This window comes from Notamacropus eugenii, chromosome 1, assembly GCF_028372415.1.
Source record: "Notamacropus eugenii isolate mMacEug1 chromosome 1, mMacEug1.pri_v2, whole genome shotgun sequence".
NCBI classification, from domain to species: domain Eukaryota; kingdom Metazoa; phylum Chordata; class Mammalia; order Diprotodontia; family Macropodidae; genus Notamacropus; species Notamacropus eugenii.
In genome coordinates this window covers 639,758,057-639,774,711 of record NC_092872.1, presented here as the reverse complement: position 1 = coordinate 639,774,711, position 16,655 = coordinate 639,758,057, and the positions used below count along the sequence as shown (strand labels likewise).

General features: G+C 38.8%; 1 protein-coding gene and 1 long non-coding RNA gene across 4 annotated transcripts in view; one reads left to right on the top strand and one right to left on the bottom strand.

Annotated features, from left to right (window-relative positions):
- Positions 1–16,655, bottom strand: part of SERTAD2 (SERTA domain containing 2) — a 148,492-nt gene that overhangs the window by 17,854 nt on the left and 113,983 nt on the right. Inside the window, exon 1 of one of the 3 annotated variants that reach the window (XM_072635407.1) lies at positions 15,577–15,974. The exons of 1 other annotated variant lie outside the window; for it this stretch is intronic. The gene's annotated coding sequence lies outside the window, so the exon portion shown is untranslated. Of the gene's footprint in view, positions 1–15,361; positions 15,975–16,655 lie in introns of those variants that run through there. One more of the 3 variants, XM_072635409.1, reaches the window with a different exon arrangement.
- LOC140520937 (uncharacterized) overlaps positions 14,980–16,655 on the top strand; it is a 28,330-nt gene continuing 26,654 nt past the window's right edge. The window contains exon 1 of the long non-coding RNA XR_011972719.1: positions 14,980–15,090. This is a non-coding gene — a long non-coding RNA (uncharacterized lncRNA). The remainder of the gene's footprint in view (positions 15,091–16,655) is intronic.

Here is a 16,655-nt window from a genome sequence, read left to right as displayed (position 1 = left end):
CTTTTTAGTTTAAAAATTTTAAATGCAACTCATTAAAAAACTTGGCTAATACATACAGATACTCTACCACTGACCAAGTAAATATCTGTTAGACAGAGAAAGGTAACATAAAGGTTATTAGAGATGAAATAGATTATAACAGTCCTGATTTATTAAAAGGAGAGACAAAGGTAAGGAGTTATGACAGGGCCAACAGCAAAGTGATTAGTAAGAAAGGGTAAACTTCCACAATGCCATTCCTATAACACAGGTCTGGTTAGAGGCATTAGTGGCAAGGAGTCTTAGTGGCAATTGCTGATTTAGATCATCTCAAATGAAGATTAGGCCACGTAAAGAGACTGAACAGCTGAAGGTGTAGGAAATTTTGATTCATGGGCTTTTAAAGCTAGAAGGTATCTAGTCTAATACCCTCCCTCCTTTTTAAAAGAAACCCACATTTTTATTCTTAAATATGCCAATAAAAATTGTTCTACATTTTCAGATCCCAAGATTTAAGTTAAAATATATAGAACTAAAAAATCAACACTACTCTATGCACATGAATTTATAGAGCTCTTAATATATTCAGATGCATTCAGATTACCAAACGAATCAAATACTGTTCTGATCCAATGGTATCAAACATTCAAACAGAAAAAGGGGCCACTAAATGTTTATAAGGATCCCTGCTGTAGCATGTCAACTTAGAAAACCACATATGAACATTATCTGTGTCCTATTGTATTGTTATCTGTTTTAACTATTTCCCAGTTATATTTTAATATGATTTCTGCAGTGTTGTGGGCCCATTTGACACCTCTGTTCTAGATTAAATTTACAATGAAGAGACATCATAAAATCCCTTACAATAATAGAAACAAAATAATTTTCTTCCTAAAAGGTTAAGTTGTTAATTTTGGTCCATTCTTTTAAGACATCACTCCTATGAGTCCTTCTAAAAGCTGAGTAGCTTCTCTTTGTAGACGGTGATATGGACTATAGTTGGTTGCTTCTCAGGCCTGAAAGAGAGCTGGAATCTGAATCTTGGGCAAGATTAGAAATACATTAAATTTTTTCAAGATAGCAGATCTAAATCTATTTAGAGATGGGGATCTTGGCCTTCGAAGAGGCATAGATCTTATTCTGCCATGGTCCCTACTCTTCAAGCAAGGACATCTTCTTCTGGACCTGGAAAAAGATATCTTAATCTTGACCAGCTTCTTTCCGAGTAGCTACAATGATGACAATCAAAAACAAAATGACCTTCATTACCTCACTCATAATACCTATTTTTAGAAGAATCAGGGGCAGCTAGGTGGTGCAGTGGACAGAGCACCAGTATAGGAGTCAGGAGGACCTGAGTTCAAATCTCACCTCAGACACTTGACACTCACTAGCTGTGTGAGCTTGGGCAAGTCACTTAATCCCAATTACCTCATCCTGGGTCATCTCCAGTCATCCGAGAATATCTGGTCACTGGATTCAGATGGCTCTGGAGGAAAAGTGAGGCTGGTGACCTGCATAGCCCTCCTTCACTCAAAACAAAGTCAAATGCAAGTCATGTCATTATTTCTCTGATGGCATGGTCTTCTTTGGCAACGAAGGATGAACACAAACACACACATGCAGTATATCGTCAATAAAGTACTCGGAACATTTAAAGAGGTATGCAAATGTATTGCTGTTATTTTACTATTCTTCAGGTAAATTATATGCTAAGTAGGCATTAATGAGTTGGTCTAGGGACATACTATTTCAACAGAGGTGAGCAAATTATAGCGAAGGGCCAAATCCCACAGGCAACTGGTAAGTTAAGAATGATTTTTACATCTTTAAATAAAGTTTTATATCTAAAATCATTCTTAGTTCAACAGCTGTACAAAAACAGGTAGTGAGTCAGATCTGCTGACCCCTGATTTGTGACATTGTTACTACAGAGAAATACCACCTGAATTCTTAGCAATTGTCCCATAATGCTTTGGAACACAACCTAACAGGAATTTTGGGATTCCCTGTGTATGAAGCTAGGTGGAAACATTTTCAACAGAGGTGAAGAGGCACCACTTTTGATATCCCAGAAGTAAAAGTCAGGAGAGACTCTTTAAATAACCTCAGCCCCTTAAGAGAAACGTTTGGTTTGCTTCCTGAATTTTCGAGGGTTTTGTCTAATCTTGTTTTAGGTAACTGAAAAGTGAAAAACCATGACTTCAATGATTCATTAAGCACTTGGTATGGGGAGAAGACCACGCTAGGTGCTAGAAGAGATAAAAATACTAAGGAAAAAAAGGTTCCTGCCTCCATGGAAGTCACAATCTATTAGAGGAAAACACAATATACACAATTATAATAAAAATGATCTATGATAAATTCATGAGAACTACAAACCAAGTGTCTTATAAGGTCTCTGAGGGTGAAGGTAGAGGTGGGGGTCGTGATGGTGGTTGTGAAGATAATGAACTTATTAGAGGGCCAGTAGGCCCAGGGATGGAATATGATCTAGGCTTTAAAGGATGGGAAGGATTTCAGCAGGCAAATATGAGAGGCAGAACGAGAAGGGTACTCTAGGTATAGGATACAGGATAAGTGGAAGTATGTAGATGGGTCATAAGATCACAGATTTAGAGCCAGATAAAACTTTAGAAGTCATACAGATTCAGTCACTTGAGGCTTTCTCTCTACTCTCCCATTAGAATGTGGGCACATTAAGGTAGAAGCTCTTGTAGTTTTGCTTTTCTTTGTATTGCCAACATTTGGCACAGCACCAGGCACCTAGTGAGTGCTTAATAAATGCTTGTTGGTTGACTGGCCCAACCTTCTGATTTTACAGATAAGGAAACTGAGGCTCATAGAGTTTAAGAGGTTTGCTTAAGGTTACATAGGCAATTAAGTGGCAGTTCCAGAATTTAGACTCAAGTCTCATGATTCCACATTTCAGCACATTTTCCACAGTTACCAGGATTCCTCTGAAATCACTAGTTTAGTGGGAGAATAGCATTTGTGGAAGGGATAATAGGTTGTGGAAGAGTTTAAATACCAGACTAAGGAGTCTGAACTTTATTCAGTACACAACAGGGAGCCATTACTTGGTTCTGAGCAAAGAAAGGACATAATCAGACCTGAGTATAAAAAAGATTAATACAGCAATGGGACATAAGTATTGGAAAGGACAGAGAAGGAAGAAGTCAAGACTAATCCAGGGAGGCCTGTACTTGGCTTGTGGCAGCAGGCCTAGTGAGGCAGCGATAAGTTAGAAACAGATATATCAGAGGCAGAATTCACAGGACTTATCAAATGATTAAGTGTGGGAGATTAAAGAGAAGGTATCAGACTGAATGTCTGAATAATTAATTGGTGGTGACACTAGCAAAGACAGTGAAGTCAGAAAATGGAACAGCTTTAGAAGGAATGTAAGTAAATTTGGCTTTGGACATGATGAAATTTGAAGTCCTGGTAGTATATTTCCAAGGAGAGACAGGACAGCAAAATGGTTCAAATGCTGAACTTGGAATCCAGAAGGCTTGGGTTCAAATCCTACTTGACACTAGCTGCGTTATCATGAGCAAGTCGCTTAAGTTCTCTGAGTATTAGTTTCCTCTTCTGTAAGGTGGGGAGCTGAACTACACTGCCTCTGGGATCACTTAGAGTTCTAAATACATGATTCTATAATTCAGGTAGAAATATCCTCTATGTAGGTGAGAGATGCAGGTCTGAGCTGGAGAGAAAGGTCAGGACAAGAGACATATATTTGTAAATCATCTATGTAAAGATAGTAATTGAAGGCAGAGGAATAAATGAGTTTGCCAAGCAATAAATAAAAGGGCCGAGGCTAGAACCATGGGGAACACCAACATTTAGGGTCAGGAAGAGGAGCGAGAGAGGAAGCTGACCTTGCTTCCCTTGACAGCTTACATAGAGGTATTAAAGATTTTGTAAATAAATATGCTATTAAAAAAATTAACCTCTAGGGAACCCTAGGGAACACTCTAAGTTTAGGCATTTCAGATAAGGTGCTGATCTGCATCAGCAGTATGGGGTTTTCCACTCCAGGAGTTGCCTATAACCACAAAGTGAAGACTAAAATTAAAGAAAAAAATTAAGCCAATAACACTGAAGAAAAATATCTATCATTTAAAAAGGGACTTTAAGAAACTACAGGCCAAGAGAAAGTCAGGCATATGGGTAGAGCTGCGAACTGGCTCAATCGTTACGCTAAGAAAGTGACTAAGATGTCCGTACCCTGACTCAGAAATCGAATTGCTAGGAGATTATCCCAAGGAAATCAAAGAAAGATCTCATTTTATGTAAAAAATTTATATAAAAATATATATAAATGCAAAATATACATAATTGGTTTGTACTTCTCTTGAATTTATCATGTATCATTTATAGCAACATTTCTTGTAGTACCAAAGACCTAGAAACGCTGATTGGGGAATGGCTAAACAAATTATAGTACATAAAAGTAATGCAATATTTTGTTGCTGCTCAGTTGTTTTGGTGGTGTCTCACTTTTCATGACGCTTTTTGGGGTTTTCTCGGCAAAGACACAGGGGTGGTCTGCCATTTCTTTCTCTGGCTCATTTGAGGAAATAAGGAAACTGAGGCAAACAGGATTAAGTGACTTGTGCAGGGTCACACAGCTAGAGAGTCAGTGTCTGAGGCCAGATTGGAATTCAAGTTTTCCTGACTCTCTAGGCCTCATGCTCTATCCACTGCACCACATAGCTACCCTAATGCAATATTACTGTACCACAAGAAATGATGAATCTGAAGAATGCAGAAAAGAGGAAGACTTACATGAGTTGTTACAAAGTGAAGTAAACAGAACTAGGGAAATAACACACAGAATGACAGCAGGATGAACAGAAAGAACAAAAAAAGAAACCATACCCTGTACGATTATAATGACCAAGTTGGCTCCTAAGACATAAGAAAAAAGAACATTTCCTCTTTCCAGAGGTGGGGGGCTATGACTGGATAATACTGAATATACTGTCAGATTTGGCTGATGTTAATTAATGTTACTGAACTGCTTTTTTCTTCCCCCTTTAATTCTTTGTTAGAAGGGAAGTCTCTCTGAGAAGTGGAGAGGAAGAATATATTTGGAAATTAAAGTTATATAACAAGGATATCAATAATTTTTTTAAAAGAGCTCATAACCTCAGACTCTTCAGTTATGATATGAAGTTCTATGGGCTGAATAGCCCAGAAGAACATAAGCTCCACACATAAAGCCACTTTTTGGGTTCTTCTAAGAGCACTATTTGAAATCTTGCAATTTAAAAAAAAAGTTAAGAGAAGATAAATTAAAAGTCGTGTATATGAACTTCAACAATTCATATCCAACCATTTATCCAGTTGGATTCAGAGTCTGAAAGGAAAGAAAAAAGTCAGAGGGTCTAGCTATTGTGTGAAGTGTGTCTACAAGCAAGGCTGGCAGTGGCTACTTCCTCACTGACATCCTGTGCAGCTAAAGCCACAGAACATATATTTATACACAGATTTCAACCCACGGAATAAAGAAACATGCTTTCTTTCACTTTCTTTATTTTTTTTTTTGTTGAGGGAAGAGGTTATATATTGAACCCAATGCCTCTGTGTGAAAAAAAGTAATTTTGTAACCCCCCTAAAAGAGAAAACAAACTAACTAACCAACTAACCACCAGCACTCCTACCACCAAACTTTTTAAATGAAGGGCTAACAGCGGCAAACTTCCTCAACAAAAAGAAGCTGGCTCAAACCTGAGAGAGTTAAGCCATGAATTGTTTTGGAACTGCTTCTGAAACACAGAAGGTGATTCTCATTTTTCTATTTCTACCTCAATTGACTGACTGGCACTTAAAAAAAAATTGGTCACGCCTTATGAGGTGGTTCAGCTGGAAAGCCTCGGCCTTTGACCAAAAGACACTTTTCCACCTGCCACCCCTCCTAAAGAAAAGGAAGCAAACACCAGAAGAAATAACTGCTCTCTGTGAAAACCCTGGGTCTTCTCTCAGGTCTGTCGTCACAACTGCTCATGAAGGAAAAAGAATTATCCTATTTCAGCTAAGGGAAATTTGGGTTTGGGCAAAATTCACTCTATACAGTTAAAAGAAACCTTTTAAAGTCTAACTAGCCAACCAATTTTTTTTGTTCTTTTTAAGAAGCACAACATAGAACTAAAAACAATACTCTAAAAAGGTTGTAGTGGGTAAAGATGGCAGGGTCACAGAGAGAAGCTAATAAAAGTACATATGGCTTTTAGCACAGTCATGCACAGACAGATAGGGTGTGCTGCAGTTGGCTCAAAAGCTGTGACTGTTTTTGCAAAGTTCCTGGGTGAGGATATTTAGTGAGACTCCAGAGCAGACTAAGTTGAAAAGGGGTATTTGTATAGCTTAAAGTAGTAACAGCTCAAACATCCTTGCCTTTGGCATGAAGTAAATGCTAAAAACATGGGTCAGTCTTGCTAGATAGGGATCCCCTTCCTCTCCCATTATTAAGAAGGTTTATTGTAAGGATCTGGTAAAGATCCTCGGAAGAGCCAGAGGAGAGATTCAGAATCATTGTTAATGGAACACTTAATTCCACCAGAGATCAGTGTAGCACTTTTTTTTTCTACTTTGTAATGAAAATGCATCCAGTATTTCTGAGGTCCCTGCAGTAACAGCCATGTTAATTGGAAAGTAAGGCAGAGCCGTCCCTAACAAATCAGCAATGTAATTATAAAGCCAGTCAATAGAGTAAAGCCAGCTAACGTGTTCCAGCGATATTTTGAAACTGTAATCCGATACTACTGTTTCCATCTTCGTGCCTAGCCTGCACTCCCTTGTTGCATACTGTACTATTTGAGGCCCGGAGGGCAAAGCAAGCTGTTTATTAATGATCAGACACCGTATTTCAACTAAGATCCATAAGAACAACCCATACCATTTTCTTTACAATTTCTTAAACCTGCAAATAACTGAAAACATATCAGGCAGCTAGTTTTTAAACAAACTAAAAGCAAGGCATTATGGTTTTCAACATTTGGAAGTTTTGCTGGTTTGTTTCTTCAAGTCCACACTTAAAAACTCTTCCTGGTTGCAGTCTTCAGAGGAAGCATATGCTTCTATTAAATTAAAAACAGCACCTAAAGTATTGTTAGTTTGTCAAGTATGAGCTTTTCTCTGGAAAAAAGTTTTTGAAATAACTGTACTTAGTAAGCCAAACAATGTCTGTTAGTGTTAGAAGTATTGCAATAAACGTTTAGAATAAATAATTGCCTTATTAAATAATTAAGAGGAAAAAAGATTTTACATTATATCACTAAGTAGTTTATATAAGAAATTTTATTTATTCCTCTGTTAAGATGACTTTCAGTCTAACAGGAACAGATCTGAAAATTAGATGGGCAATTTAGGTTAAAATTTTGATTCTTATGAAGTCTTGGCTAACTCAAGTTCTTTGGGAAAAGCGCAACAGTCTAGAAATCAGGGTTCATTCCAGCTCTGCCCCAGACCATTCTATAGGGCAAAGAGCTTCATACTTCCTCCATTTCTTTGACTTTAAAATGAGTATGTTGGATTAGATGATCTCAAAGATTCCTTGAGGTTGTTACTCAGTTTTGCAATCCCCAAAATGGGAATACCTGTCACTTGTCCATACTTGAAAGTGCTGGGAACATTAAGAATTCATGTATTTAACCTAAAGAAAGGCCATATGATATAGTGCATAAAAAGCTGATCTTGAAGCTAAGATGACATGGGTTCAAGTCCTACCTCTGAAATAGACTGGCTGTGGGACCCTGGACAAGTCACTTAACCTCTTGGTGATCTGAGGGCTAGACAACTCTAGGACTACAAAGTTCAGAGAAGATACCAACTTGCTTTGGTTGATGGAGTATCCTCATCTAGGAGTTCCCCATACCAATGAAATCATAAGTCTATACCCTATCCCAGGGGTGGGGAACCTGTCCTTTACCTGCATTAGAGGCTTTGGCTAAAGGTAGCAGCACGTACATCATACAACTTCATTTAAGTTGATGGATGAGTAGGACTATTGCTTCTGAAGTTGAACCAATTTACCTGAACATCAAAACCAACAGATGAAATCTTGCATATTAAAAACTAGATGGTACCCTTCAGATCACTTAAAACTGAAGTCACTTCTTGGTAGCGTCTTCTCTCCAAACACTCACTTACTCATTTCTTGGGCACCGATGTGCAAGGCATTGTGTTAGGAGCCAGATACGAATAAAAAAAAATAAAACTCCCCCCCACCCCACCCCCCACAAAAGCAGTGCTCTATGTAAACAACCATATGCTACCCTTATGCTGAGCAAGTTTGGGCTGCCTCTGTAATCTGCCAGTGCACTTGACAGCCAGCCATGAGAGAGGATGGGAGAACAATGCAGATCTTCCTTCTCTTAAGAAGGGTGATGATGCTTCACAACTCTAGCAAAGAACTCTCATTTTAAAAACAAAACAAAAAACAAACAAAAAAAGAACTCGTTTCAAGATCATCCCCAAACTCTATTGTGGCAGAGCTGAGCAAATAGGGGTGAGGAGTAGGGGGTGTTTCAAGGAAAAATAATCAGTTATATTATGCATATGTCTTTCCAAACAGGAAAGCATGCTGTCAGTAAACAGTAATAATCGATGCTTCAAACTCGTTTAAACCTCTGAAACATTTCTCAAAAGGGAACCTGTAGTAACAAATGTCTGTGCCCTCATAAGCTGTGTGGACTTCAAGAAACAATCCTGAAGTAGACTTCCAGTCACAAAACATTTTCTCTAAGTTTAACCCTAAATTTTTACCACTCTAGAAGCCTTAAATAATCTTTTCAGTGTAGTAAACCACCACCAAGCTGAACAAATATTACTTTCTTCAGACACTGATGCCATAAAAAACTCTAGAGGGAAGGATGACAGGAAGGGGTAGTTTAATGGTAAACTATGATGCAGTTAACCTTAAAGTTACAGCGATATATGCAGTATATATAACATACACTACTTTGGTAAAATTAGAAACTGAGGTATATGATGCTATATGTGCAAAAACAAAGTTGTGGAAAATACATTAATATCAGTCACTTTTCATCTGAAAGCTGTTTATTAAAAAATATGTGACAGCTTTAGATAATTAAAGAATCTATTTTCCCAGTTTTGCAGAATCTAGTAAACAGACTTAAAAGTTAAAACATCTTTAGCTTCTACTTTCTTTTTACCACGCGTAGTTCCCAAAAAGTTATATGTGTACATCAAAGACGCTTAGAAGCCTCTGAGTATAATGGAAAACTGTTTCTGCTATAGTAATAATTACTTGGATAGGATCCTTGTTTCAACCCTTCCATAGTATCTTTTCCCCAAAGATCCCTTGTTTTTCCCCTCACGTTATAGACCCTTGACAAACACTGCATGTAGAAAAAAACCAAAACAACTTATGGAAGCAACCAAAAGCTTTGCAAAAAACATGTGATAGATTTTTTTAAAAAGGGGGACTATACAACAAACAAGAGTCAAACTCAGTCTTTTTTTTTTTTTTTTTTGGAGTGTGTGTGTGTGTGTGTGTGTGTGTGTGTGTAAATGAAAATGACACCTTAGAACAAAGGATCCTAGTTTATCCTCTAGGTTTTATCTATTATCCAACTGTTTGCCACTAAAAGTAATGAAAATAAGCAAGCTACATCAGGATGTATATCCATGAAAGTATTTAAAAATTGAGCTTCTGATTAGTTTTGAGGAGTCCTTGTTTTCAAATTCTGGATACTATGTTGCTGTCCAGAGATATGATATAAAATAATTCTCATAGATACATGCCATTTTTATTTTCAACCAGTAGTGAAAATGTAAAAGACTAACAAATGTGAATTTTTTGGTAGGTAGAATTTTACACATTCTAATTCTGGAATGCTGAAGAGAATTAGTATTTCTGCAACATACAATCTGAGTAATATAACTTTAGAGTATTAAGAAGAAATTTATTTAAAGACATTCAAAAAGGGGAAAAATACTATTGTGAGCTTACAAATAATCACTAGTTTACTTGTCCAGAAGCAGTAAAAATTTGTTCCACTCAAATAAAAATAAAATGCTCAGCTTATTTAATTGCCCTAGAAGATGGGCAGATGAGAACATTTTGCTAAGTAGATTTTCTACTTTATATTAGAAACATATAAGTACTTCACAAAATGTATAAATGAATCAAGGATCTGATCTGAAAATTTGAGGTAATGTACGGTGTTACACAAAGCAAACATTTGTTTTTCAGCACCTATTTTGAGACATGATACCTTTCTTCCTGAAGTAGCCTTCTGAGTACTGATAATAGTACCTGTGGCGCTCTGAATATTTAACACCAGTCGGCCTATAACTAAGAAGAAAAATAATTGAGTCAAGTACAATCCTAATAGCCAAACATAAAGAATGGTACACTAAATGTAAAGTGATTACTACTTAAATAATAATTCAAGCTCCATTAGCCTCAAGAAAAAGGTGCCTTCAACCTATCCAGTTTCAACTTGCTACTACTTGTGATACTTTAGTCTTGCCATGTCATCTCCAGGTAGAAGTTCACTTCTAGAGCAAGCTAACTATTCCATATGGTATAATTTTACATTTAATAACCAACCATAACAAGATGGTTAGTCTGCACTATCACTACTTGAAATGGCTTTTTCTAGACATAATAAAAGGAAAAGTTACAATCTGGTTTTTTTTAGACAGCAAGGAAGAGATAATGGTCAACTGGAACCAAAATCAGGAAATGTAAAAAGAAATTATATTTCATCTTTGGCTTCAAATTATATTTTGTTCAACTAATTCTTATGCCATATCCATTTCATGTGGATATTCACTGAATTTCTCTTTTACTGCCCCCCCCAACTAAATAACAAATTATATCATTCCTCATAAAACAGGAAAAAACTTAAATAAAGATTAGCTAGTTCAAAACAGTACTGGCATCTGGTTAATTCATTAATGTAGCTATAAAGTTATGCAAACTTGATTGCTAAAGAGAGGAACTTTGGAATTTTTGGATTCTCCCAAAAGAGTTAACTCAGGCAATACTTTCAAATATATGGGTGGGGTACTAGAGTAAGACTGCTTCAGAGCCCTAGTAACTGCTGCATGGAGTGGAATGATAAGCAGTTGGCCTGAGCGAGGAGCAAGGCATGAGGCTAAAGGTTGATTTGCAGCGAGTGACATTATGCTACTATTGGACATTTTTAACTATAGAAGAGTCAGGTAGTATATTTTGCTGTTGCTCAACATATTCATGTAGTTCAAACCTTAAATTTCTTTGTTCTTCTAAAGGAACCAAAATCCTTTTCTTCTGAAACTAAAACAGAAAAACACTAGGATTTCTGTTCAATATGACTTCAAAGATGTTTTCAAGGAAAACGAAAAAAAAATCTTAGAAATGTTAATTCTATGAAATTATAAGAATTTATGGAGAAAGAATAAGAGGATAGCACACACGTGAATTAAATTTAAGAATTTCAGTTCCCTGCTACCTACAGGTAGTAACAACAAAGCTGCCTTTGGGCACTTAAAACTAGTCAGACCTGCTGTAGCAGTTGTATGTCGACTTTAAATATGTCCTCCTCACTCCTTCCAACTCCTACTCTAAAGTATCCTCACAGTTTACCTCCAATCCTGGGGGTTTCTTTACCCCAGTTTGGTCAACAAATTTTGTTATCTCCATTTTGAGTAAAACAGAGTTTTAAGCAGACTAATAGTGGAAATCTAAGAGGTTAGAAAACAATAGTTTTTTGTCACAGTTTTGACTGAAGATCCCTACCAGTTTGAATGCACAATACAATTTATTCTGTACTAGGTTTTAAAAGTATATTACAGTAAAACATTGCATTTACTGCAGATAATCTTGACAGGTATTATAATTGAGAAAATTAAATCCTTTACTTGTACTTAAGTTTCATTTATATTAGGCACAGGAGGGTATAAGACTAATTGGACTAGCTGATCTCTCTAAGGTCCCTTTCAATTTTATGATTACAAAAATTGTAAATAAAATGAAATTACCAACAGCAAGATAACAAACACTTTACGTATATTTAAGTTACTTTTCCTACTATATTCCATAAAAATTCTGTATTTAGTTTTGATAATGTTAAAATAATCTGCTTCTATTTCAATGTTTATTTTATAGAAGTAAGCATGTTTTGTTCATCTCATGATCTTTAGGGGGAAACAAGGCATCTATTTATTACTCAGAATATGAATGTAGTCTTATTGGCCTGACATATGCCATTCACAGAATCATACAAAGAATGAACTGCAAAGCAGCGCTAATGGAGAAAGACACTGCTCTACACAATGGATGATGTGATGCTACAGGGCCCAACTCTGCGTTTAAATACATAAGTGGTTCTCATCGTCTGCTAGGCAGAATTTAGCTTTTTATATCAAACCGCATTGATGGGTTTTTCTCCCCAGTCTTACAGATTAGATGGAAGAAAGCAAGAAACCAACTTTAGTTAGTAGTTTGTCTCCTTGGTTTTTAACTAAAATATCCACAAGCATGAAATCCTTTCAGAAGTCAATTTCATTTGTCAGCAGCAGCAGTTATGATTTTGAATGATTATTTTAAAGAGAATAATGATCAACTGTGCATAGAGTGCATGGGATTGGTATAGATGTCACTGCCTTGCTGCCTTGTTTTAAATGTTCAGCTTCTACTTCCTATGGTTAGTGTTAATCAGTGGGAGGACCTGCTACGGCTGGATTCTGCCCCTACTGCTATGCTGTTTCCATTTACACTGGACCTTGCCCTCTTTTGCTTTCAGCATACTTCATGATCTTTGGACTCAGTAATCAGAGACTGCTTTTCTTTTTTTTGCCAAGAAACTATTGCAATTGGAGCTGTCTCCTTCTGTACCATGGCCACAAGCATGAATCATTATATGTAAAATTTCTTCAGCAAAAGGACTTTAAATAAATTCTAAAAGTGAATTAAAAAGCTGTGTATGCTACCAAGTAGATGCACATGTTTTTATGAGCATAATATATTTTAAATGACCTTGACATATTTTTTTGTGCAAATGAAAGTGAGGACAAAGTTTTGATATTTTTAGAAGTGTTTCTAGGAAATTACAGCAAACTACAGAAAAAGAAACAAAAGTTATTAAAGTCTGTTGAGCTGACAGCATACTTAACCAAAACATAAAGCTGAATGATAAAAGGTAAATCTGAACAGGTTTGACATTTTAGATTTTATTCTAATCTATATGGACATTTATTGTTAAAAATATTTTAGACATTAATTGAATGTTTCAGTTCTCTGAATCTTTAGTTGTCCAATCTCAGACCTAATCACTTTTTTCTTATCCCCAAATTAATTTTTCTGTTCTTGAAGCAGTAATTACTTTTAAAAGAACAGGTGCATAAATTACCATTCTTCCTTTCCCTTGCACCCAAATTCTGGAATATCAAAATACAGTTTCACTAGTTTCTGATTCAATGCAAGATTACTGAATAATGTTTTGTCTTTCAAGTTAAATAAACTTTAACGAGCAAAATTAGTCAATGAAAGTCAAAAGGTTCATTAAATCTAAAGAACTACATTTCTCTTAATTCCTTAAAGGAAGTCATCCAAAGCAGCTATTACCAAGAGTATGAGGCAAGTATAAATTGTTCCCTAGGATACCTACTTGTATACCTGACTGGCACAGAAACTGCTAATCCCCTTACCCATGCTAATAAACTTAGGGATAGAGTTGTGTAGTCTGTACCCCCACAAAAACAAAAACAAACCCAATCTATCTATGCAATAGGAATATCCTATGCAATAGGAAATAAAATTTAAAGACTTATAACACAATACAGTATGTATATTTCAGTTAAGGAGAGGGGTTTAAAAACAGAGTCAAGATAAGTTCCAACAGTTTGAACTGATGAGCAACATAAATTTAAGCATAAAGAAACTCCAAACAGTGAAGTGAAAGATAAATCTTACTAAATTTTAGCTAGCTTTCTGTGTGAAGGAACTGATAACACAGAAATCCGAAGGCAAGCCTGTATGTTTTTCTCATTTGAGCTAGGAGTTGAGATCTTTCAAAGGTATGCATTTTCACTTGCATAGCACCACTTACATGAGCACAGGCCAAGTCTTGTACAATCAAAAGTGCACAAACATTTGTAAACCAAGAAAAGAATGGTAGTAAAGAGATGTGTACTCCTGGCTAACAAGCAGCTGCCTTCTGATCACTAATCTAAATTGTGTACCAAAAGTACATGGGCATGTATGGTGGGAGGTACTGTCGGGACTGTCAAGTGGATCTTAGCATTTCGAGACTGCAGAGGATCTCAGACTTACTTATATTAGTGACTACTCCCCAGATAGCTACTTTTATATACTTAGTGGCTGCTTATTAAGCAAATCTCTGTATTAAAACTTTTCTAAGTTTTTTTAAGCACTGTCTGAGCATTTCGTAACATACAGTAATATTTTTAAAAAAAGAAAACCTTATTAATACTGGTTGAAAATGCAAATTAACATATTTCCCCAGACAAACAACTTTACTGAGAACTGGATGAATCTCAGGATATCTCAAGCTGCTGACTGCCCACTTCTCAACTCAATACAGGAACTTGATTTTACAGATCTTGAAACAGTAAGAACAGCTCCCCAAACCACCCGGAATTAAGAAAATAATTCTAACATAAAACCAAGCCTGCTATTTATGAAACTGCTTTTACTTAACGTCATAATATCTGCTTATTTCTTACGTCTGTAGATACCTCTTTTAAAGGCACTATATCCAAGGTTAAAACGAAGAACAGAAATTCGTCAAACATTTTTTCTCTGGATAAGTAATTGCTTCCATCCTAACGATATTTAGACATGGGTAGCCAACATGTGATAAAGTCTAGGTTCCTCATATTCAACCACAGAATGATGTTTAAAACAACAGGTGTACACATTTTTTTTAAAAGACAAATTTAATTCACCTAACATGACATCACCAATACACTTGGAACTTGGGGCATGATATATATAGTGACAAGAGCAGAGAAGAAAGGCTCAGTTACACCTCGCAGTTCAACACAGAACTTGAATGCAAACTAGACTATGGAGACTCGCGAATGTGCAGCCGCCCTGACGCTGAGGAGCCGTCCTCTAAAAAGGTACCACACATTCACAACACAACCCCCGCACACCCCCGCTTTAAAGGGGGCCAGTGCCGTGCTCTTCGCCTCACAGTTCCGAGCTGGGGCTTCGACCCCTTCCTGACCCCCGTCCAAGTCTGTCTGTCCGTTCTCCTGCCCGCCCCCTCCCCTCCCCCGACCCAACCTTCCCAGCTCCCAGGTCCGTCCGTCCGCCCGCCCGCCCGCCCTCGGGGCTCCGAAGCCTAAGGGGAGCGGGAGCGAGAGAGGCGAGGCGAGGTCTTCCCCCTACCTGCTCCGGACTCGGGCTTTTCTCGCACAAATAGCCCCCGTCTCTTCTCGGCCAGCGCCCCCAGCCCTTCTCCCCCTCCCCGCGCACACTCCGGCTCCTCGCTCCCTCCAGGTCCCAGTGCCTACAGCTTCCGCGGCTGGGCAGCCCGCACTGGGCTCGCTGCCGGCACCACACGCATTCACACGGACAGGGACCACAGGTCCAGCTGAACTTACCACATGCAGCCCCACCTGAGGACTACAGCATCAGGGCAGGCTGGGGGAGGACGCGGGGGTTCCGCCCACTCCTAAGGCTACACCGCCTCCATACAGCGCCCCTTCGCTCCGGGGACCCAAGGGTGGCGTCAAGGAAGGAGGGGGGAGACGGAGAGCTAAGACTCTGCGGTCCTCTGCCAGTGAGCCAGAGGCATTCTCCAGTGGGGGGTGGGGGGTGGGGTGGGGGTGGTGATGAGGCTGTATCGGAGAAGGAGGGAGAGAAGGGCGGGGGCGGGAGGGGGGGAAGCCCGGACTGAAGCGCAGCCCGTGCTCCCACCACTTGCCATGCAAGAGTGACGTGCAGCCTCTCGCAAGCTCCTTGCCCTCTGGCTCACGTAAACGCTCCGCCCAGTCCTGCTCTCCGTTCCGCCCTCCTCCTCCTCCCTCTCCCTCCTCCTTCCTCTCCTCCTCCTCCTCCTCCTCCTCCTCCTCCTCCTCCTCCTCTTCCACTTACCCTCCCCCCTCCCCTCTCGAAGCACCCAGCTCGACTCTTGCCGGAGGCTCAGCGCACAGGCCCCTCCGAGGCTGAGCCAACGGAGAGGAGGAGCCCTGCTCTGGGCTATCACTTACATGTGCCTTTGTCCCGGGAGATCAGATATGCTAATACCGAGCTAGGGCTGTAGCTGCCGCTGGAGGAGGAGGAGGAGGAGGAGGAGGAGGAGGAGGAGGAGGAGGAGGAGGAGGAGGAGGAGAGGTGGGAGTACAGGAGATGCGGTGTGGCAGCATAGACCAGCATCTCCCTCTCTGTCGCTACTTTTATTTCCTCTGGTAGCGGCAACCAAAGAATCGCAGAGTTTCACAGGGAGGTGGTAGCACAGCCAAAGGAGCCGTAACTATCGCTGATAACCTCCCTGCATTCCCCTCTTACCCCCCGCAAAAAGCGGCGGGTGACAAAAGGCAGTTGCTAATGCACAGCGCAGAAAAGCCTGCTGAGTAGCGTAACCACAAATATGACAAGTATTCGAGCTATTCAACAACTTGAGACTGGTCAACAAGTCAGACTAGAGTACGGGGCATTCACACTCTGCGAAAACCAACAA